The sequence below is a fragment of the Balaenoptera physalus genome, assembly GCF_965194825.1.
Source record: "Balaenoptera physalus genome assembly, chromosome: 13".
NCBI classification, from domain to species: domain Eukaryota; kingdom Metazoa; phylum Chordata; class Mammalia; order Artiodactyla; family Balaenopteridae; genus Balaenoptera; species Balaenoptera physalus.
The window spans coordinates 82,735,550-82,760,341 of record NC_138892.1 but is presented as its reverse complement, the minus strand read 5'-3'; the positions used below and the strand labels follow the sequence as shown (position 1 = coordinate 82,760,341).

Here is a 24,792-nt window from a genome sequence, read left to right as displayed (position 1 = left end):
CAACACAGCCAAAAATATATATATATACAGCAATAGAACTTTTCTCAAATGTAATCTCATAGGGGACCCCATCAAAATAAAAATATTTATTTTACTAGTATAAATTTATTTTATAACTCAAAGTTTCAACATTTACTTTTTATAAAATTCGTATAAAGAATTACGAAGCGCTCGGGAAGATGGCGGAAGAGTAAGACGCAGAGATCACCTTCCTTCCCACAGATACAGTAGAAATACATCTACACGTGGAACTGCTCCTACAGAACACCCACTCAACGCTGGCAGAAAACGTCCGACCTCCAAAAAGGCAAGAAACTCCCCCCGTACTTGGGTAGGGCAAAAGAAAAAAGAAATAACAGAGACAAAAGAATAGGGATGGCACCTGCACCAGTGGGAGGGAGCCGTGAAGGAGGAAAGATTTCCACGCACTAGGAAGCCCCTTCGCGGGCAGAGACTGCGGGTGGCAGAGGGAGGAAGCTTCGGAGCCACGGAGGAGAGCGCAGCCACAGGGGTGCGGAGGGCAAAGCGGAGAGGTTCCCGCACGGAGGAGCGGTGCCGACCAGCACTCTCCAGCCCGAGAGGCTTGTCTGCTCACCCGCCGGGGTGGGCGGGGCTGGGAGCTGAGGCTCGGGCTTCGGTCGGATCGCAGGGAGAGGACTGGGGTTGGCGGCGTGAACACAGCCTGAAGGGGTTAGTGCACCACAGCTAGCCGAGAGGGAGTCCGGGGGAAAAAGTTTGGAACTGCTGAAGAGGCAAGAGACTTTTTCTTCCCTCTTTGTTTCCTGGTGCGCGAGGAGAGGGGATTCAGAGCGCCGCCTAAACGAACTTCAGAGACGGGCGCGAGCCGCAGCTACCAGCGCGGATCCCACAGCAACAGGGGCGCAGAGGGAAAAACGGAGAGATTCCCGCACAGAGGATCGGCGCCGAGCAGCACTCTCCAGCCCGAGAGGCTTGTCTGCTCCCCCGCCGGGGCGGGCGGGGCTGGGAGCTGAGGCTCGGTTTCGGTCGGATCGCAGGGAGAGGACTGAGGCTGGCGGCGTGAACACAGCCTGAAGGGATTAGCGCACAACAGCTGGCTGGGAGGGAGACCGGGAAAAAGTCTGCAGCTGCCGAAGAGGCAAGAGACTTTTTCTTGCCTCTTTGTTTCGCGGCGCGCAAGGAGAGGGGATTCAGAGCGCCGCCTAAACGAACTCCAGAGAAGGGCGCGAGCCGCGGCGATCAGCGCAGACCCCACAGCAACAGGGGCGCAGAGGAAAAAACGGAGAGACTCCCACACAGAGGCTCGGCACCGAGCAGCACTCACCAGCCCGAGAGGCTTGTCTGCTCGGCGGGCGGGGCTGGGAGCTGAGGCTCGGGCTTCGGTCGGATCGCAGGGAGAGGACGGAGGCTGGCAGCGTGAACACAGCCTGAAGGGGTTAGCGCACCACAGCTGGCTGGGAGGGAGACCGGGAAAAGGTCTGCAGCTGCCGAAGAGGCAAGAGACTTTTTCTTGCCTCTTTGTTTCGCTGAGCGCAAGGAGAGGGGATTCAGAGTGCCGCCTAAACGAACTCCAGAGAAAGGCGCGAGCCGCGGCGATCAGCACGGACCCCAGAGACGGGCGTGAGACGCTGGGGCTGCTGCTGCCGCCTCCAAAAAGCCTGTGTGTGAGCACAGGTCACTCTCCACATCGCCCCTCCCGGGAGCCTGTGCAGCCCGCCACTGCCAGGGTCCCGTGATCCGGGGACAACTTCCCCGGGAGAACGCACTGCCCGCCTCAGGCTGGTGCAACGTCACGCCGGCCTCGGCCGCCGCAGGCTCACCCCGCCTCCTCTGTACACCTCCCTCCCCGCGGCCTGAGTGAGCCAGAGCCCCCGAACAGCTGCTCCTTTAACCCCGTCCTGTCTGGGCGGGGAATAGACGCCCTCAGGCGACCTACACGCAGAGGCGGGTCCAAATCCAAAGCTGAACCCCAGGAGCTGTGCGAACAGGGAAGATAAGGGGAAATCTCTCCCAGCAGCCTTAGAAGCAGCGGATTAAAACTCCACAAACAACTTGATGTGCCTGCATCTGTTGAATACCTGAATAGACAACGAATCATCCCAAATTCAGGAGGTGGACTTTGGGAGCAGGATATATTAATTTTTCCCCTTTTCCTTTTATTTGTGAGTGTATATGTATATGCTTCTGGGTGCGATTTTGTCTGTATAGCTTTGCTTTACAATAGCTTTATTTTACTTCACTATATTATAGCCTCTTTCTTTCTTTCTTTCTTTCTTTCTATTTTTTCTCCCTTTTACTCTGAGCCCTGTGGACGAAAGGCTCTTGGTGCTCCAGCCATGCATCAGGGCCGTGCCTCTGAGGTGGGAGAGCCAACTTCAGGACACTGGTCCACAAGAGACCTCCCAGCTCCACGTAATACCAAACGGCAAAAATCTCTCACAGATCTCCATCTCAACATCAAGACCCAGCTTCACTCAACGACCAGCAAGCTACAGTGCTGGACACCCTATGCCAAACAACTAGCAAGACAGGAACACAGCCCCATCCATTAGCAGAGAGGCTGCCTAAAATCATAATAAGGCCACAGACACCCCAAAATACACCACCAGACGTGGACGTGCCCACCAGAAAGACAAGATCCAACCTCATCCACCAGAGCTCAGGCACTAGTTCCCTCCACCAGGAAGCCTACACAACCCACTTAACCAACCTTAGCCACTGGGGACAGATACCAAAAACAACAGGAACTACGAACCTGCAGCCTGTGAAAAGGAGACCCCAAACACAGTAAGATAAGCAAAATGAGACGACAGAAAAACACACAGCAGATGAAGGAGCAGGGTCAGAACATACCAGACTTAACAAATGAAGAGGAAATAGGTAGTCTACCTGAAAAAGAATTCAGAATAATGATAGTAAGGAAGATCCAAAATCTTGGAAATAGAATAGACAAAATGCAAGAAACATTTAACAAGGACATAGAAGAACTAAAGAGGAACCAAGCAATGATGAAAACCACAATAAATGAAATCAAAAATACTCTAGATGGGATCAATAGCAGAATAACTGAGGCAGAAGAAAGGATAAGTGACCTGGAAGATAAAATGGTGGAAATAACTACTGCAGAGCAGGATAAAGAAAAAAGAATGAAAAGAACTGAGGACAGTCTCAGAGACCTCTGGGACAATATTAAATGCACCAACATTCGAATTATAGGGGTCCCAGAAGAAGAAGAGAAAAAGAAAGGGACTGAGAAGATATTTGAAGAGATTATAGTTGAAAACTTCCCTAATATGGGAAAGGAAATAGTTAATCAAGTCCTGGAAGCACAGAGAGTCCCATACAGGATAAACCCAAGGAGAAACACACCAAGACACATATTAATCAAACTGTCAAAAATTAAATATAAGGAAAACATATTAAAGGCAGCAAGGGAAAAAAAACAAATAACACACAAGAGAATCCCCATAAGGTTAACATCTGATCTTTCAGCAGAAACTCTGCAAGCCAGAAGGGAGTGGCAGGATATACTTAAAGTGATGAAGGAGAAAAACCTACAACCAAGATTACACTACCCAGCAAGGATCTCATTCAGATTTGATGGAGAAATTAAAACCTTTACAGACAAGCAAAAGCTGAGAGAGTTCAGCACCACCAAACCAGCTTTACAACAAATGCTAAAGGAACTTCTCAAGGCAAGAAACACAAGAGAAGGAAAACACCTACAATAACAAACCCAAAACATTTAAGAAAATGGGAATAGGAACATACATATCGATAATTACCTTGAATGTAAATGGATTAAATGCTCCCACCAAAAGACACAGGCTGGCTGAATGGATACAAAAACAAGACCCATATATATGCTGTCTACAAGAGACCCACTTCAGACCTAGAGACACATATAGACTGAAAGTGAGGGGATGGAAAAAGATATTCCATGCAAATGGAAATCAAAAGAAAGCTGCAGTAGCAATTCTCATATCAGACAAAATAGACTTTAAAATAAAGACTATTACAAGAGACAAAAAAGGACACTATATAATGATCAAGGGATCGATCCAAGAGGAAGGTATAACAATTGTAAATATTTATGCACCCAACATAGGAGCACCTCAATACATAAGGCAAATACTAACAGCCATAAAAGGGGAAATCGACAGCAACACAATCATAGTAGGGGACTTTAACACCCCACTTTCACCAATGGACAGATCATCCAAAATGAAAATAAATAAGGAAACACAAGCTTTAAATGATACATTAAACAAGATGGACTTAATTGATATTTATAGGACATTCCACCCAAAAACAACAAAATACACATTTTTCTCAAGTGCTCATGGAACATTCTCCAGGATAGATCATATCTTGGGTCACAAATCAAGCCTTGGTAAATTTAAGAAAATTGAAATCGTATCAAGTATCTTTTCCGAACACAACGCTATGAGACTAGATAACAATTACAGGAAAATATCTGTAAAAAATACAAACACATGGAGGCTACACAATACATTACTTAATAACGAAGTGATCACTGAAGAAATAAAAGGGGAAATCAAAAAATACCTAGAAACAAATGACAATGGAGACACGACGACCCAAAACCTATGGGACGCAGCAAAAGCAGTGCTAAGAGGGAAGTTTATAGCAATACAAGCCTACCTCAAGAAACAGGAAACATCTCGAATAAACAACCTAACCTTGCACCTAAAGCAATTAGAGAAAGAAGAACAAAAAAAACCCAAAGCCAGCAGAAGGAAAGAAATTATAAAGATCAGGTCAGAAATAAATGAAAAAGAAATGAAGGAAACAATAGCAAAAATCAATGAAACTAAAAGCTGGTTCTTTGAGAAGATAAACAAAATTGATAAACCATTAGCCAGACTCATCAAGAGAAAAAGGGAGAAGACTCAGATCAATAGAATTAGAAATGAAAAAGGAGAAGTAACCACTGACACTGCAGAAATACAAAAGATCATGAGCGATTACTACAAGCAACACTATGCCAATAAAATGGACAACCTGCAAGAAATGGACAGATTCTTAGAAATGCACAAACTGCTGAGACTGAACCAGGAAGAAATAGAAAATATGAACAGACCAATCACAAGCACTGAAATTGAAACTGTGATTAAAAACCTTCCAACAAACAAAAGCCCAGGACCAGATGGCTTCACAGGTGAATTCTATCAAACATTTAGAGAAGAGCTAACACCTATCCTTCTCAAACTCTTCCAAAATATTGCAGAGGGAGGAACACTCCCCAACTCATTCTACGAGGCCACCATCACCCTGATACCAAAACCAGACAAACATGTCACAAAGAAAGAAAACTACAGGCCAATATCACTGACGAACATAGATGCAAAAATCCTCAACAAAATACTAGCAAACAGAATCCAACAGCACATTAAAAGGATCATACACCATGATCAAGTGGGGTTTATCCCAGGAAGGCAAGGATTCTTCAATATACGCAAATCAATCAATGTGATACATCATATTAACAAATTGAAGGAGAAAAACCATATGATCATCTCAATAGATGCAGAGAAAACTTTCGACAGAATTCAACACCCATTTATGATAAAAGCCCTGCAGAAAGTAGGCATAGAGGGAACTTTCCTCAACATAATAAAGGCCATATATGACAAACCCACAGCCAACATTGTCCTCAATGGTGAAAAACTGAAACCATTTCCACTAAGATCAGGAACAAGACAAGGTTGCCCACTCTCACCACTATTATTCAACATAGTTTTGGAAGTGTTAGCCACAGCAATCAGAGAAGACAAAGAAATAAAAGGAATCCAAATCGGAAAAGAAGAAGTAAAGCTGTCACTATTTGCAAATGACATGATACTATACATAGAGAATCCTAAAGATGCTACCAGAAAACTCCTAGAGCTAATCAATGAATTTGGTAAAGTAGCAGGATACAAAATTAATGCACAGAAATCTCTTGCATTTCTATACACTAATGACGAAAAATCTGAAAGTGAAATTAAGAAAACACTCCCATTTACCATTGCAACAAAAAGAATAAAATATCTAGGAATAAACCTACCTAAGGAGACAAAAGACCTGTATGCAGAAAATTATAAGACACTGATGAAAGAAATTAAAGATGATACAAATAGATGGAGAGATATACCATGTTCCTGGATTGGAAGAATCAACATTGTGAAAATGACTCTACTACCCAAAGCAATCAACAGATTCAATGCAATCCCTATCAAACTACCACTGGCATTTTTCACAGAACTAGAACAAAAAATTTCACAATTTGTATGGAAACACAAAAGAACCCGAATAGCCAAAGCAATCTTGAGAACGAAAAATGGAGCTGGGGGAATCAGGCTCCCTGACTTCAGACTATATTACAAAGCTTCAGTAATCAAGACAGTTTGGTACTGGCACAAAAACAGAAATATAGATCAATGGAACAGGATAGAAAGCCCAGAGATAAACCCACACACATATGGGCACTTATTTTTGATAAAGGAGGCAAGCATATACAGTGGAGAAAAGACAGCCTCTTCAATAAGTGGTGCTGGGAAAATTGGACAGGTACATGTAAAAGTATGAAATTAGAACACTCCCTGACACCATGCACAAAAATAAACTCAAAATGGATTAAAGACCTAAGTGTAAGGGCAGACACTATCAAACTCTTAGAGGAAAACATAGGCAGAACGCTCTATGACATACATCACAGCAAGATTCTTTTTGACCCAGCTCCCAGAGAAATGGAAATAAGAACACAAATAAACAAATGGGACCTAATGAAACTTAAAAGCTTTTGCACAGCAAAGGAAACCATAAACAAGACCAAAAGACAGCCATCAGAATGGGAGAAAATATTTGCAAATGAAGCAACTGACAAAGGATTCATCTCCAAGATTTACAAGCAGCTCATGCAGCTCAATAACAAAAAAACGAACAACCCAATCCAAAAATGGGCCGAAGACCTAAATAGACATTTCTCCAAAGAAGATATACAGATGGCCTACAGACACATGAAAGAATGCTCAACATCATTAATCATTAGAGAAATGCAAATCAAAACTACAATGAGATATCATCTCACACCGGTCAGAATGGCCATCATCAAAAAATCTAGAAACAATAAATGCTGGAGAGGGTGTGGAGGAAAGGGAACACTCTTGCACTGTTGGTGGGAATGTAAATTGATACAGCCACTATGGAGAACAGTATGGAGGTTCCTTAAAAAACTACAAATAGAACTACCATACACCCCAGCAATCCCACTACTGGGCATATACCCTGAGAAAACCATAGGTCAAAAAGTGTCACGTACCACAATGTTCATTGCAGCTCTATTTACAATAGCCAGGACATGGAAGCAACGTAAATGTCCATCGACAGATGAATGGATAAAGAAGATGTGGCACATATATACAATGGAATATTACTCAGCCATAAAAAGAAATGAAATGGAGGTATTTGTAATGAGGTGGATGGAGTTAGAGTCTGTCATACAGAGTGAAGTAAGTCAGAAAGAGAAAAACAAATACAGTATGCTAACACATATATATGGAATCTAAGGAAAAAAAAAAAAGGCCATGAAGAACCTAGTGGCAAGATGGGAATAAAGACACAGACCTACTAGAGAATGGACTTGAGGATATGGGGAGGGGGTGGGGTGAGATGTGACAGGGTAAGAGAGTGTCATGGACATATATACACTACCAAATGTAAAATAGATAACTAGTGGGAAGCAGCCGCATAGCACAGGGAGATCAGCTCGGTGCTTTGTGACCACCTAGAGAGATGGGATGGGGAGGGTGGGAGGGAGGGAGATGCAAGAGGGAAGAGAAATGGGAACATATTGTATATGTATAACTGATTCACTTTGTTATAAAGCAGAAGCTAACACACCATTGTAAGGCAATTATACTTCAATAAAGATGTTAAAAAAAAAAAAAAAAGAATTACGAAGCATTTTTGGTGAACAAAAATTTTGGAGTTAAAATTTAGTTGCAAACTTATATCTGTATTAGTTTATTTCAGTTTTTGGTTCGGTTGTACAGTACTGAGAAAACTCTTGGTTTGCACAGGTAAGTATTTGCAAAAGTTTTTTATAGCTTATCATGAATTTCTGAATAGTCTTCAATTAAACAGATCCAAACATTTGAAAAAAGATTAAATAAGAAAGTTTGGTTTCAGAGTTGTGTCCTTACACATAAATAACAACCGCTCACATTACTTATTATAGAAATAATAGTAGAATACCACATTTATAATGATCATTGCAACTATTTGTAATAAAATATTATCAAAATGTGTGTTGGGGCTTCCGTGGTGGCGCAGTGGTTGAGAATCTGCCTGCCAATGCAGGGCACACGGGTTCGAGCCCTGGTCTGGGAAGATCCCACATGCTGCGGAGCAACTAGGCCCGTGAGCCACAATTACTGAGCCTGCGCTTCTGGAGCCTGTGCTCCGCAACAAGAGAGGCCGCGATAGTGAGAGGCCCGCGCACCGCGATGAAGAGTGGCCCCCGCTCGCCGCAACTAGAGAAAGCCCTCGCACAGAAACGAAGACCCAACACAGCCATAAATAAATAAATAAATAATTTTTTTAAAAAAATATGTGTTAATTAGCTTGACTGTGGTGATCAATTCACGATGTATATGTATATCAAAACATCAAGTTATTGCACCTTAATTATGTAAATTTTTATTTGTCAATTATACAAAGAGGTGGCAGGAAAGAGAAATCTGGGGCTTGTCCCACTGAGGGTCAATGAGCTGGGATCACGTGAAGCCAAGGATGACAACGCAGGACTGCCCAGACTGGTGATGCTGGCTCCCGACAGAGGGACACGGCCCCAAGGCCTGCTCTTGTGGTAATTCGACATGAGGATTAGGTGTAACCATGTCTTTCAGCGATCTCTCCTGTATCCTGTTTGATTTGGCTTCAGGCAAATGAGCACAGAAAGAAACTCTGGTGTTTGTCACCTGCCAAAACCACAGAGACACATTTTATACCAATGAGAAGCCACACATCCTTTGCCCTAAGCTCTTTTTCCTCATTCCCAGACCCTTGTACCCTTTCTAGTTGCACTCTCTGACCTATATTTTCTTTACAACCTTCTTCAGCCCTCCTCTTCCCTTGCCCAGAGCCCTGGGCAGCTTCTCCTTGTGTGACTAGAAGGCAACCAGGCACATTGTTATTAACAAGAAAGCCCCTGGTCATTAGGCCTGTTAGAATTCCACAAACCACAGAGAGAGAGCAGTTGATACTTTGTAGTCACATGTTATATTAAAATAAGAACTTTATTTAGTTGCCTATTTTCATTTAAAAAAATTAAGCGTATGCATTTTTGCCTGTACATTATTAATGAAAAGAATGGCTGAGGCATATTCCAAGTTTAAGCACATACTGCAATTTTCTTCCTCTATTAAATCCATAAAGCAGCCATTTGACATGTAAACTTTGATGTATTTAATACCAGTAATTATAAGGCCTTAACTCTTAAAAAAAAAATTTTTTTTTTATAATTGATTTATTTTCCTGCCTTGTCAGATGAAGAATTTTATCTGGAGAAGGAAACTGTTGGTTTTTTGATTTGTTTGTTTGTTTGAAGTTCCTACATCTTTAATCTCCTTGACATGAAGATGATAGAGTGCTATTGAGGGGCAACAAGCTGGGATGAGTCATTACATTCTGATCACCTCCCTGCCTGGGCATGTGATCCTTGGAGAGTGTTCAGCAGCCCGGCACTCTGTAAATCCCAGAGAGGGAAGCAGAGGCGGGAGCCAGTTATCACATTGACCCAGGCTCGTGCCTGGCAAGCATCTGACTGCAAAGCTTCAACAGTGCCTGAAAGCTGTGAGCCAGAGGGCCTCCCCTTGGCTTATATGACAATGTCTTTCCTCTCTTTCCTCTCAACCAATGGGAGTAATTGAATTGCCTGTCTTACTTTTTAGAGAGTGACCTCTAAACCCCTCTTGCTTCCTATTTTTTTCCTGTATTCACCTTGTCTCTGTGTCCTAACTTCTCTCTGCTTTGCCTCACTGACAGCAGAAGGATACAACAGCTGACTGCGGATGTGCTCTCTCTCTCTCATTTGGTCCCGTCCAGAGCTATTTAAATGTCCCCGTTGAAGTCTTGTCTCCTCTGGTCTCTCCAGCCCACTCTTACCTGCACCTCTTTCTCTCCATTCACCTGTCACTACGGAGCCAGGCCTTTCTCCAAGGGGATAATTGTCTCTTTTGTTCTCTGAATAATCCTTCTTGACCGTCTTCATAATAAACTAGCAGAAGTTCTATGGAAAGAATAATACTGCCGATACATAGCTTAGAAGGCCCACAACACATAATTTCAAACCATTTAACACCCAGCAACTCTGCATACATGGAAGCATTCATTCATTCAGTATGTACCCTGTGTGTTTGCTGCTCTGCTGGTCATTAGGAATGAAGCCAAACACAAGACAGATGATTCCTGCCCTCAGAGAGCTTCTAGTCATATGGGGAATGCAGATACCACACAGTATGTACCATAAAACTGATTACAGTTGTGACAGATGCTACAAAGCGAAAGTTCAGAATGCCACGTACATAACAGGGAGCCTGGCCAATAACAGTTAGTGCTTCTTGAGTGCTGATCATCTACCACCCAACCTTTCCTACAACCCCACAAGATAAGGACTTGTTACGATTTTCATTTCACAGAGGAAGAAACTGAGGCTCAAAGAATAAGCAGCCCAAAGTGAAACAGCTAATGAGGGGTGTAGCCAGTGTTTGGACCCAAGTTTGTGTGACTCTAGAGATGATGTCACTAACCTGTGTCCACCACTGCCGCCCATGGAAGGTACACAGGACAAGAGTCAGAACACCTTCCGGCACGTCGGCTGTCAAGGCCTGGGCTCCCATTTGTACCATGAAAGAGATATGCTAATCAAGTCCCTCCCTGTGAATCTGGAGAGGCTCTCTGACTGCTTTGACCAACAGAACACCTTTGACAGAGGAGAGGTTTTACTGTGTTCCTTTCCACATCCAGATGTTAAGAGACTGGCAGCTTCCACTTCCCGTGTCCTGGAATGCTCTTTCTGAGAGAAGCCAACCACCAGGTGAGAAGTCCCACCACCCTGAGAGTGCCGTGCTGTGAGGAAGTTCAAGCTACCTGCGTGAAAAGGTTGTGCCGAGAGAGAGGAACCCAGCCTGCTTCTGTTAGAGCCGTCACAGCCCAGCCACCAAGAAAGAGAAAGTTTTGGCCATTCCAGGCCCACCAGATTCAACCAGGAGAAAATTTGAGGAAACAAGTCAACTGCCAGAACCAAGGCCCCAAGCGTATATTGTACGCACAACTATTCAAGCCACTCGAGCCAAAGTTCCAGTCACCATGGGACAGATACAAGCCATTCCCACCGCGCGCTGCCTGAATTCCTGCTCAGCGTGGCAGGCCTAAGAAAGTGTTTGGTATTTTATTGCCTTAGATATGGGGGTGGTTTGTTACACAGCAAACCGTTTGAGAATCTAATGTAAGCAACAGACCTTCCTACGATAATGCTCATATACACATGCAATTTTACACCCTATCTTAAGATCCACTTCCCCCAAATTTATCAGCCGATTCTAGGCAAAGTGCCTGAGCCATAAAACTGAAGGCCTCAGAAACTGTCTAGCGACTAGGCACTTTGCCTAGAATCGGCAGATTCTAAATCAAATTCAGGCTGCAAGGGCAGAGAGGGATTTCTTTACCAGACATCTTCTTTCAGGAGGGACATTTTTTATGAAAGTGCATTTTCTTTTCTTTTAAAAAAATTATGATATAATGCCTAACATAAAGTACAAAGAAAAACAATGAACATCTGTGTTTCCACCACCTAGCTCTATCAAGTCTTGACACTGTAATATAGCTACCTCATTTTTCTAAAACTTATAGAAACATTTTAAATCTCTTGTACCACTTGTATCCTCCCTCCCTAGAAGTAACCATATCCTGAATTTGCTGTTTATCATTCTTATGCATATTTTATTACTATTACTTTATAAGTTTATAACTATAACGAACAAATGGCATCATTTGATTTATTTTCAAGCTTTGAATAAAGGTTATACAGGGGAGCAAAAGTTGCTACCCAAAAATGTGTCTCTTTGACATGAAGATTAATTTAGGCTGATTATTTTTAAGAAACAGAAGACTTGGGAATTTTTTCTTGTTACCTCTCCCTTAGCTGTCTAAAAGAATATAGATAAAGTGCCTGCTAACAGAATACAGCTATCTCCAGAGAACACACGCTAGGTGTGTGTGGGAAACTCAGCAGGGCCTGGAGACCAGAGTCCACTCTGTGTCCCATTGTCTCTGCACGGCCCAGCAAACATTTGCTTACCAAACATTTGTTTTTCTATCCCCATGTGACTTGGCTTCTTCCCCGTTGAAGTCCCAAACCACTACCCCTAGCATCCTCTTTTCTCTTTAGATGAAGATGGTATTTAAGGTGAGGGCTTTGGCTATTTTGACAAGTTACTCTGTTCTCCCGAGTCTCTCACAGGTATACATGTTATTAAACTTTTGTTTGATCTTCTTCTGTTTATCTACCTCATGTCCATTTAGTTCTCAGACCAACTGATAGGGATAGACTAGGATAGTTGCACAGCTAGTTTTGGAAATCCCACTAGGGGATTATAGATAGAGAGGAAACTTTGGGAGACCATTGTAAGTTAATAATCACTCAGGAAAGTAAACAGAATATTGTGACACAAAACAGACCTGCTTAACAATGAAACCAGGCAATAAAAGCACAAGAGCTGCCCCAGGCCATTAAGTGAAAAAATGAGGCCTGCGACCTGCTAGTCAAGGTCAGTAAGATAATGATCCTTCGGACATGCACCTCTGCACGGACTGAGGACAGAAATATAGGGGAAAGGTGACATTCCAAAGTAGAAGACCCTCATTATAGTGAAACTTGAGACGATTTAACATATTTTAACATATTTTAGTACATGTTATCACCCTTCTGCTGAGTTGAATAGCGCCATGACAGTCCAAGTTTGACCATATAGGGTCAAAAACTCCCCCACCTGACACAAAGGAGAAGCTAATGATGTAAGCTTGATGTCTACTCAAAGAATGAGGAAGAAGGTGGTCTTCTCCCCTTCCCCACTTTTCCTTTGATTATAAAAACATAGCCCGCTTAGTTCTCAGGGCAGAGCTCTCTTGCCTGCCCTCTTGTATCCTTCACAGGCATCCTATACTAATAAATCCACTCTTTACCTATCACTTTTTCCCTAACTGAATTCTTTCTGTGCCAAGACATAAAGAGCCTGAGCTTCATTAAGTCCTGAGATGAGTTGTGCATTTTCACAACTAGAAGAAACTGGAAGGGTAGAGGAAAACTTCTTGCTCCCTTACAGTTATCACTGTATTTATCATTGTGTTAACTTCCCTGTTTTCCTACTGAACATTAGGTTTTTGAAGTTCACCCATTTAGATACACATAGTCAAAGTTCATCAATATTAACTGCTGTGTAATGTTTCAGCTTCACAATTTGTTTATCCATTTTCCTATGATTACTTGTGTTATTTCCTCAGTTTTCCTATTACAAACTATGGTACAATAGTGCCTAGTGTCAACGGCATATAGATGAGAGTATCTGTTGGGTATGCCCCTAGAAGTGGAGTTTCTGAAATGTGTGGAAAACCCATGCCCACTGTTCCATATCCAGAGAAATTGCTCTTCAGAATGGATGGGGCAATTCACAGGCACATCAGCAGTAAGGCCCCTCTCTTCACATCCTCACCAAAATTCAACTGCATCAGAGTTTTTAACTTTTGTTAATCTGATGGGTATGAAGTTGATCCTCAGATTGGTTCAAGAAGGAAATGTATTCATAGTAACTTCAGTGTGTGACTCTGCTGTAAACAATACTTACATGGTCATAATAATTTAATACTAAATACTGATTTAACCAAAAATTGTAAGAGAATCTAAAGTATGAGAAGAAGTGTGTGTGTGTGTGTGTTTATGAGTGGTGGTGGTGGTTAGATTTTCACACAATGAATCTTAAAAATTTTCTTGTAATTACCTTGCACAAAATCTTGTAAATCAAGTTACTTACACAGGGTTGGGTTTAGAGAACAGTTTCATGTTTACAACTAAAGTGAAATTCCATGTATTTAAAATTCAGGGGATTTAAGGGGGCATATAAATGTTTTGACCAGCACTGTTGGAATGGAAAACCAAACTCATTTTTTTAATTTTATTTTTTATACAATTTTAAAAGGTTACTTTCCCTTTACAGTTAGTGAAGTGGGGTTTTCAGGTGACAGAACAAAAAATCTGTGGTTAAATTATGCATTATTAATAAATAACAATGTTCTCTTCAGATCAAAATTGTTCACCCCTTTCCCATTTCAAATACCTTTCCTTATTGACTGGATTCAGGTGAGTAGCTCCTGACTTCACTGAGTTGCTATCTGTCAAAACTGAAATTACTGAACGAACAAGGTGTGAAATTAAATAGAGTCAACACAGAAAATGCAGCCACCAGTTACAGTGATGTTTGTGGAATCATGTTTGATTAACAGATTAACTTTAAAGTCTCCTGATAAAAGTTTAAGCCTAATTAATAAGTGAATGTTTTTAACTCAGAGCACAAACAGTGTGCTTCAGACACCTTATGCACAATCTAACTTCAGATTTCTTGAAAGGTTTTTTTTTCCAACTTCTCTTTGCGCACTTCTAGTTTCTTTCACTTCCTTCATTCTAATATGAATTTTCCCTTTAAACATGTGCTAGGACATATGCTCATGGGAGGTAGAAATATTCTGGTCTTTAGTTGTAGACCTGATGATGACTACATAGAGACCACTGTCCCTGAGCTTGGCGAAGCAGGACGGTGGTGGTGGGTGCTGACGGAGCAGCAACTTTGTCACAGCGTTTGGTAACTGACATAAACCAAACCAACCAACAAAATTATTGTACCATCATTTATTATTTGTGTATTTGAACTATGTAATTAGGTGCATACATATTTAGAACTATTATGTCCTCTTGCAAATTAACCGTTCATCATTATGGAATGCCCCCTTTTACCAACAGTAATATTTCTTTCTTTTTTTATTTTATTTTATTTTTTATTCTTTTAACATCCTTATTGGAGTATAACTGCTTTACAATGGTGTGTTAGTTTCTGCTTTATAACAGAGTGAATCAGTTATAGATATACATATCTCTTCCCACTTGCGTCTCCCTCCCTCCCACCCTCCCTATCCCACCCCTCTAGGTGGTCACAAAGCACAGAGCTGATCTCCCTGTGCTATGCGGCTGCTTCCCACTAGCTATCTGTTTTACATTTGGTAGTGTATATATGTCCATGCCACTCTCTCACTTCGTCCCAGCTTACCCTCCCCCTCTCCATGTCTGCAAGTCCATTCTCTACATCTGTGTCTTTATTCCTGTCCTGACCCTAGGTTCTTCATAACCTTTTTTTTTTTTTTAGATTCCATATATATGTGTTAGCATACGGTATTTGTTTTTCTCTTTCTGACTTACTTCACTCTGTATGACAGACTATAGGTCCAACCACCTCGCTACAAATAACTCAGTTTCGTTTCTTTTTATGGCTGAGTAATATTCCATTGTATATATGTGCCACTTCTTCTTTATCCATTCATCTGTCGATGGACACTTAGGTTGCTTCCATGTCCTGGCTATTGTAAACAGAGCTGCAATGAACATTGTGGTATATGACTCTTTTTGAATTATGGTTTTCTCAGGGTATATGACCAGTAGTGGGATTGCTGGGTCGTATGGTAGTTCTATTTTTAGTTTTTTAAGGAACCTCCATACTGTTCTCCATAGTGGTTATATCAATTTACATTCCCACCAACAGTGCAAGAGGGTTCCCTTTTCTCCACACCCTCTCCAGCATTTATTGTTTGTAGATTTTTTGATGATGGCCATTCTGACTGGTGTGAGGTGATACCTAATTGTAGTTTTGATTTGCATTTCTCTAATGATCAGTGATGTTGAGCATTCTTTCATGTGTTTGTTGGCAATCTGTATATCTTCTTTGGAGAAATGTCTATTTAGGTCTTCTGCCCATTTTTGGATTGGGTTGTTTGTTTTTTGATATTGAGCTGCATGAGCTGCTTGTAAATTTTGGAGATTAATCCTTTGTCAGTTGCTTCATTTGTAAATATTTTCTCCCATTCTGAGGGTTGTAACAGTAATATTTCTTGTTCAGAAGTCCAATTAGTCTGATACTAATACAACTACTACACTATCTTTTCATTAGTATTTTCATGGAAAATTTTCCATGCTTTTACTCTTGATTTATGTAAGTCTTTATATTTGAAGTGGGCTTCCTTTATTGTGCAAGACCCATGTATTTTGGGTCTTGCTTTTTTCACCAAATCTGACATTGAAGTGTTCAGAACATTAATGTAATTATAAATATGTCTGCATTTAAATCTGCCATCTTGCTAGTTGTTTTCTATTTGTCCCATTTGTTCTTTTTTTTTTTCCCCTTCCTTTTCTGGCCTCCTTTGGATTTATTGGATTATTTTTTATGATTCTGTTTTATTTTCCCAATTTGCTTATTAGTTACACTTTTATTTATTTGGTTATTCTGGAGGGGGGTTCCTTCAAATTTTATCAAGATATAATGATATGATTTACATACATCATGAAATGATTACCACAACACGTTTGGTGAGCCTGCATCATCTCACATAGATAAAAAAAGAAAAAGAAAACAATTATTTTTTCCTTGTAATGAGAGTTGTCACTCCCTTAACAACTTTCATAAATAACATACAGCACTATTAATTATATTTATCATTATATATTACATCCCTAGTATTTATTTATCTCATAACTGGTGGTCTACACCTTTTGACTGCCTTCATCAAATTCCCCCTCCCTCCACCCTCTGCCTGTGGTAACCACAAATCTAATCTCTTTTTCTATGAGTTTGTTTGGTTGATTGGTTGGTTGTTTTTTTTAAGGTATAACTGACCTACAACAGGATGCTAGTTCAGGGTGTACAACATAGTGATTCGATATTTCTATACATTAAAAAATGATCACCATGATAAAAGCCTAGTTACCATCTGTCACTATACAAATATATTACATTATTAATGACTATATTCCACATGCTGTACATTTCATCTCTGTGACTCATTTATTTTGTAACTGGAAGTTTGTACCTGTTAATCTCCCTCACCTATTTCACTCATACCCCCTTCTCCCTCCCCTCTGGCAACTACCTGTTTACTCTCTGTATCTATGACTCTGTTTCTGTTTTGTTATATTTGTTTTGTTTTTTTACATTCCACATATAAGTGAAATCACACAGTACTTGTCTTTCTCTGCCAGACATATTTCACTTAGCAAAATACCCTCTAGGTCAATCCATGCTCTCTTAAATGGCAAGATTTCATTCTTTTTTTATGGCTGAGTAATATTCCGTTGAATATATATACTACTTCTTTATCCATTCATCTATTTGATGGGCACTTAGGCTGCTTTCATATCTTGGCTATTGAAAATTATGCTGCAATGAACATAGGGGAAGCATATATATTTTCGAATTAGTGTTCTTGTTTTCTTCAGAAAAATACCCAGAAGTAGAATGGCTGTATCCTATGGTAGTTCTATTTTTTATTTTTTTGACAACCTCCATATTGTTTTCCATAGTGGATGCACCAATTTGCATTCCCACCAACAGTGTGTGAGGGTCTACTTTTCTCCACATCCTCGCCTACCCTTGTTATTTGTTGTTTTTTTGATAATAGCCATTCTGACAGGTGTGAGGTGATATCTCAGTGTGGTTTTGATTTGTATTTCCCTGATGATTAGTGACATTGAACATCTTTTCATGTGCCTGTTGGCCATCAGTATGTCTTCTTTGGAAAAATGTCTATTCAGGTCCTCTGCCCATTTTTTAATTGGTTTGGTTTTTTTTGAAGTTTAGTTGTATGATTTTTTGTATATTTTGTATATTAATTCCTTACCAGATATATCATTTGAAAATTTCATCTCCCATTAAGTAGGAAGCCTTTTGGTTTTGCTGATAGTTCCCTTCACTGTGTAAAAATTTTTTGGTTTGATGTATTCCAATTTGTTTATTTTTTGTTTTGTTTCGCTTGCCAGAGGAACATTCAAAAAAATATTGCTAAGACCAATGTCAAGGATCATACTGCCTATGTTTGCTTCTAGGATTCTTATGGTTTCAGGTCTTACATTTAAGTGTTTAATACATTTTGAGTTTATTTTTCTATATGGTGTGAGAAAGTAGTACAGTTTGATTCTTTTGCAGGTAGCTGTTTCCCAACTCCATTTATTGAAGAGACTGTGATTTCCCCCATTGTATATTCTTGCCTCCTATGTTGTAGGTTAATTGCCCATATAAGCGTGGGTTCATTTCTGGGCTCTCTATTCTGTTCCACTGATCTGGTGTCTGTTTTTTTGCCAATACCATACTCTTTTGATTACTGTATCTTTGTAGTAGAGTTTGAAATCAGGAAACATAACACCTCCAGCTTTATTCTTCTTTTTCAAGATTATTTGGCTATTTGGGGTCTTTCATGATTCCATACAAATTTTAGAATTATTTGTTCTAGTTCTGTGGTAAATGTCACTGGTATTTTTATAGGGATTGCATTGAATCTCTAAATTGCCTTGGGGAGTATGGTCATTTTAGCAATATTAATTCTTCCAATGCATGAGCATGGCATATCTTTCCATTTGTTTGTGTCATCTTTAATTTCTTTCATCAATGTCTTATAGTTTTCAAGTACAAGTCTTTTACCTCCCTGGTTATATTTATTCCAAGGTATTTTATTCTTTTTGATGCCTTTTTAAATGAGATTGTTTTCTTTATTTCTCTTCCTGATAGTTCATTATTAGTGTACAGAAATGCAACAGATTTCTGTATGTTAATTTTGCATCCTGCAAGTTTACCGAATTCAATTATTAGTTCTAATAGTTTTTTGGTAGTGTCTTTATGATATTTTATATATAGCATCATGTCACCCTCAAACAGTAACAGTTTTACTTCTTCCTTTCTAATTTTGATGCTTTTTATTTCTCTTTCTTGTCTGATTGCTGTGTCTGTGACATCCAATATTATGTTGAATATAAGTGGCAAGAGTGGGTATTCTGGTCTTGTTCTTGATCTTAGAGGAAATATTTCAGCTTTTCATCATTGACTATGATGTTGGCTGTAGGTTTGTCATATATGTCCTTTACTATGTTTATGTATATTCTCTCCATACCTATTTTGTGGAGAGTTTTTTTATCATAAATGGATATTGAAATTAGTCAAAGCTTTTTCTGCATCTATCAAGATGATTATATGATTTTTATTCTTCAGTTTGTTAATGTGGTGTATCATTGACTCATTTGTGGATATTGAACCACATTTAATATTTTTGACATCATATTTTACAATTTTTTTGTTTTGTGTATCCCTTAACTGTTTATTGTGGATATAGGTGATTTTACTATTTTTGTCTTTTAACTTTCCTGCTAGCTTTATAAGTGGTTGATCTACTACTGTTACTGTATATTTTCCTTTACCAGTGAGATTTTTCTTTTCATAATTTTCAGATTTCTAGTTGTGGTCTTTCTTTCCATTTAGATAAGTCCCTTTAACCTTTCTTGTAAGCTGGTTTAGTGGTGCTGAACTCCTTTAGCTTTTACTTGTCTGTAAAACTCTTTATCTCTCCTTCAAATCTGAATGACAGACTTGCTGAGTAGAGTATTTTTGAAAGTAGGTTTTCCTTTCATTATTTTAAATATGCTGCTCCCTTTGGACCTGCAAAATTTCTGCTGAAAAGTCAACTGACAGTCTTATGGAAGTTCCCTTATACATTACTTCTTGCTTTTCCCTTGATGCTTTTAGTATTCTCTCTTTATATTTACTTTTTGCCATTTTAATTACAGTTTATTTTTTATGGACCTCTGGTTGATCTTGTTTGGGACTCTCTGTGCTTCCTGGACCTGAATGCCTGTTTCCTTTCACAGGGAAGTTTTCAGCTTTTATCACTTCAAATAAGTTCTCTGCCACTTCCTCTCTTTCTTCTCCTCTGGGACCCCTATATGCAAATGTTAGTATACTTGATGTTGTTCCAGAGGTCTCTTAAACTGTCCTAATTTTTTACAATTCTTTTTTCTTTTTTCTGTTCAGCTTGGGTGATATCTACTACTCTGCCTTCCAGTTCACTGATCCTCATCTCTGCATCAGCTAGTGTACTGTTGATGCGTCTAGTATTTTTTTTAATTTTAGTTATTGTATTCTTTAGCTTTGTTTGCTTCTACTTTATATTTTGTAACTCTTTGTTAAATTTCTCACTGTGTTCATCCATTCTTCTCCTGAGTTTACTGAACATCTTTATGATCTTTATTACTTTGAACTCTTTACTGGGTAAATTGTTTATCTCTACTTCATTTAGTTCTGCTTCTGGGATGTCGTCTTGTTCCTTCATTTGGAACATATCTTTCTGTCACCTCATTTTGCCTAATTCTCTGTCTTTATTTTTATGTATTTCGTAGGTTGGTTACACTTTCTGACCTTGGAGAAGTGGTCTTATGTAGAAGACATTGTACTCCTCTCTGTTCATCAGAGCTATGTGATCTAGGGGTGCCCACTCTGTGGGCTGTGTAGTCCCTTCTTCTGTGGTGAGGACAACTACTGTGAGCAAACTGGTAGGTGGGGCTGGTCCACAGCCTATTTGGCTGCTAAGCCCTGGCTTATGTGGAGGCTGCCAGCTGCTGGTGGGCAGTGCTTGGTTCTGGCGTGGCTTGATGTGGGGCTGAGGTGAGTCCAGGCCTGGTGGCTGCCCCCTGGTGGGTGGGGCTAGGCCCCCACATGATTGAACTGCTTGGCCTGGTGTGGTTCCACAGGGAGGACTCCAAAATGGCACTCGCCAGCCCCAGTGTCCTCATGATAGGAGGAGCTCCCCAAATGGCTGCTGCCAGCATCTATGTACCCAAGGGGAGTCCCAGAGACCTCCTGCCTCTTTCTGAGTCTCTCTAAAATCAGTATGTGGATCTGACCCAGGCTCCTTTCAAATTATGGCCTGTGTACTGGGTCTCAGAGGGTGTGAGAATTTGCACATGCCTTTTAAGAACAGAGTCTCTGTTTTCTTCATCCCTCTGACTCTCCTGTACACAAGATCCACCAGCCTTCAAAGCCAGATGTTCTGGAGCCTCATTTTCCCAGTGCAAGACCCCCTGGTGAGGAGCCTAATGTTGGGCTCGGACCCCTCACTCCTCAGGGAGAAGCTCTGCAATTGTGATTATCCTCCTGTTTGTGGGCCACCTATCCAGGTGTGTGAGTCTTGGCCATACTGCCTCTCCACCCTTCCTCCCCATCTTGTTATGGTTCCTTCTTTATATCTTTATTGTGGAAAATCTTTTCTGCTAGTCCTCAGGTCATTCTCATCAATGGTTGCTCTGTAAATAGTTGTAATTTTGGAGTACTCATGGGAGGAGATGAGCTCAGGTCTTCCTACTCCACCATCTAGGCCACTCTAATATCTGGTTGTTCTAGGGTTTACATTACACATCTTTATCTTACCACAGTTCACTTTCAAATGATGATATAGTATTTATACTGAGTAAGAATCTTACCATCATGTTCATTCATTTCCTCCCTCTTGTCCTTCATGCCACTGTTCTCATTCATTTTACTTCAACATATTTTGTAAAGCTTTTTAAATGTTTTTACCTCAGATTGTTAAAAAAATTTTTAAGGGTAAAATAAGAAAAATATTTTGAATATTTACCCATATTTTCTCTTTATTTCTTTGTGTAGATAAAAAAAAAACTATCTTGTATCAGATTCCTTCAGCCTGAAGAACTTCCTTAACATTTTTTGTTGTGCAGATCTCAAAAGCTGAGAGCAGCTTTTGTTTTTCTGGAAAAAAATCTTACTTCATGCTCATTTTTTTTCACCCTCATTTTTTTTTTTTCTCATGTGTCAATACTTTTAATGTTGTGCACATCAAATTATAGTAAAAGATGACTATAAACAAGATTCAGCCCCTCTATTTCCATGAATAGCGTGTTGCATTACAGTAAACCGAGTTTATATTCAACTATCAAATGTGGTCCTCTCATTAGTTCACTTCGTGATGGGTCATTAAGGATATCTTCAAATCCAATAGGCTCATCATTACCCCTCAAAATATTCAGTGAAAGGTTTGAGCTTGGAAGAAATGGAAGACACTGAACCTGCTGCACTGCCTTGAATTCCATTTGTAGTTTTAGTGGAGCAAATAGACCCTGGATGTTTCTCAGTGTGGAAAAGTTCATTTTATCTTGGTTGAACTGGAAATTTTGTTCTGATAATTCAAGAGGATGACTGAACAAGAGTTCATTTTTGAAAGGTATTTTCGCTGAATACAGAATTCTGACTTGACTGATTTTTTTTTTTTTTTAGTTCTTTAAAGATGTTTTCTGCTTGCCTAATTTCTGATAAGAAATCTCTTCTTCTTCCTATCCTTGTGCTTCTGTAGAAAAAGTTTCTTTATCTCTGCCACCTTCAAGATTTTCCCTTATCTTTTGGTTTTAGCAATTTGACTATGATGAGCCTAAGTGGATTTTTCTTGATATTTATACTGCTTGGGCTCTCTGAATTTCTTGGATCTGTGGTTTATTTGTCTTTTATTCATTTTGAAAGTTATCTCTTTAAATAATTCTTCAGTCCTATTTTCTATCTCTTGTTCTGGAATCCAAGGATACATGTGTTTAGATCATTTGCTATTGTCCTACTTCTCTTAGATATGTTCTTTTTTCCCCCACTCCTTTTTTCTCTCTGTGATTGATTTTGGATAGTTTATATTGACCTATCTTCAAGTTCACTGATCCTTTCTTTTGCATGTCCAGTCTGCTGATAAGCCTGTGGAAGGAATTCATATATATTATCACTTTCCAGAATTTCTATTTGATTCTTTTTATTGTTTTCATCACTCTGCTAAAATTTTCCATTTGTGAGTGCATGTTGTCCACCTTTTCCACTAAAGCTTTTAACAAATTAATCATAGTTATTTTAAAGTCCCTTTTTGATAATTCCAGCAACTAAGTCATATTTGAATCTGAACCTGGTTCTCTTAACTGCTTTATCACTTGATAAGTTGTCATTTTTTCCTTTTTGGTGTGTCATAATTTTCACTGAATAACATATATTGCTTGTAAACTGAAAATGGGCACACTGCTTTCTCTGTCAGACTTTAGTGGTTGTTAGTAGTTGAGCTAGATGTTGTTGCTATGTTGTTGTTACCATAGTTATATTCAGCTCACCACAGTCTTCGGATGCAGCCAATGAAGGGCTGCCCCTACTTTGTGCTTAGGGTGAAGCCTGGATTGCCTGAGGGTTTTTTTCTCCCAGTGTTCCTGTTCTGTTCTCCGTTATCAACAAACCCTGCTTGCACGCCTACATGAAGATGATTTGTTTCCATGCCTTGTTCCTCCCCAAGCAGCAGATTGTAATTGCTTGTTATATGGTGAAGGCATGTGGTGAAGGTAGGTTGGTTATTGCTTGGTTATCACTATCTAACTTCAGAGTTAAGGAGGCCTTGTTCAACTGATTTTGGAGAGTGGGGCTTTCTTAGTGTTCCAGACTCCCCTACAACATTCCATGCTCCCTCCCTCATCCTTCACAGACCTCTGGTTTGTATCAGTGCGGAGACCCTGGCTTCAAGCAGCTATCCCACCACTCTCTTAGTTGGGGAGAGCTTTTGCCAGTAGCTCTCTTTCTGCTGCAGCAGAAACTGAGGTCTGTGAAACCTCAGTTAAGAGGAGCAAACATTTTGCTGCTTCCCTGGTGGAAGAGCTCTGAGCATCAGAGAGCAGATGTTCTTGTTTTTCTAGGGAAGTAGAGCCCTACCTTCCCTTACTGTTTCTCCTTGGTCTTGGTGTGTGATAGGAATTTATTACAGCACAAGTGTGGGAGGGATCCCCAGGGGCTCTGCCTCTCAAAAATGTTTTGAAGAGGGGGTAAAATGCTTTTGTCACATGGGATTTTCTGAAGGCTTTACAGTCTTTTCTTTTTTCTTAACCTGACCCAACCGTGCTGATAACATAGACTTATTAGCACAGGCACTCCCTAAGTGAGGCTGCCTCTAAAACATCTCAAGTCACTGGACAAATAAAACCTTTAATAAATATGTAAATTCTACTTATACCATTAGTACTCTAACACTTCAAGGTTTTTTTTTGTTTTGTATTGTTTCTTATGGTTATGGGAGTGACATGATCAGATTTGCTTTTCTGAAAAGTTCAGTCTGGCTGCTTTGTGAAGTAGGGAACCAAGCTAGGAGGCTGTTACACTGTCAAAGGAGAGTTGGAAGGAATTGAAGCCAAGGTAGTAACAATGACAAAGAAGGGACATGGGCAGTTTGAAGTATATTTTGACTATAGTGTCAACAGAACCTGCTAACAGATGGGATAAAAAGGAGAAGGAAAATCAAGGATTCCTGAGTTTCTGGCTTAAGCAAACTGGGTGGATAGGGAAACTCTTTATTGAGATAGAAAGAGTAGAGGAGGGATTTTGTGGGGGTGGGGGATAGGGGAGGAGGGAGGATGTAGTTACAGGAAGGTGTGAGATCCCTGAGGCAGAGAGAAAAAGGATTCATTCATTTGTTTAGAAGGGTCATGGAGGAGGGGAATGAGGAATTAGGAGAGCATTGGTGACTGTCAGTGTGGGGATTTCAGCAGAATGAGGGACAGAAGTCAGACTGCAGGAGATGGTGAACACCGTGAGAGCAGGGAGGGGCCACGTCAGTTTTTGCTCACAGTTGTGTGATAGCAGGACCTGGCACAGT

General features: G+C 40.2%; 1 long non-coding RNA gene across 3 annotated transcripts in view; it reads right to left on the bottom strand.

The window, feature by feature from the left end:
* Positions 1-24,792, bottom strand: part of LOC309640711 — a 92,983-nt gene that overhangs the window by 8,985 nt on the left and 59,206 nt on the right. For all 3 annotated transcript variants that reach the window (XR_014252340.1, XR_014252341.1, XR_014252342.1), the window contains 2 exons: positions 10,150-10,273; positions 8,666-8,963 (listed from right to left, as the gene is read on the bottom strand). This is a non-coding gene — a long non-coding RNA (uncharacterized lncRNA). The remainder of the gene's footprint in view (positions 1-8,665; positions 8,964-10,149; positions 10,274-24,792) is intronic.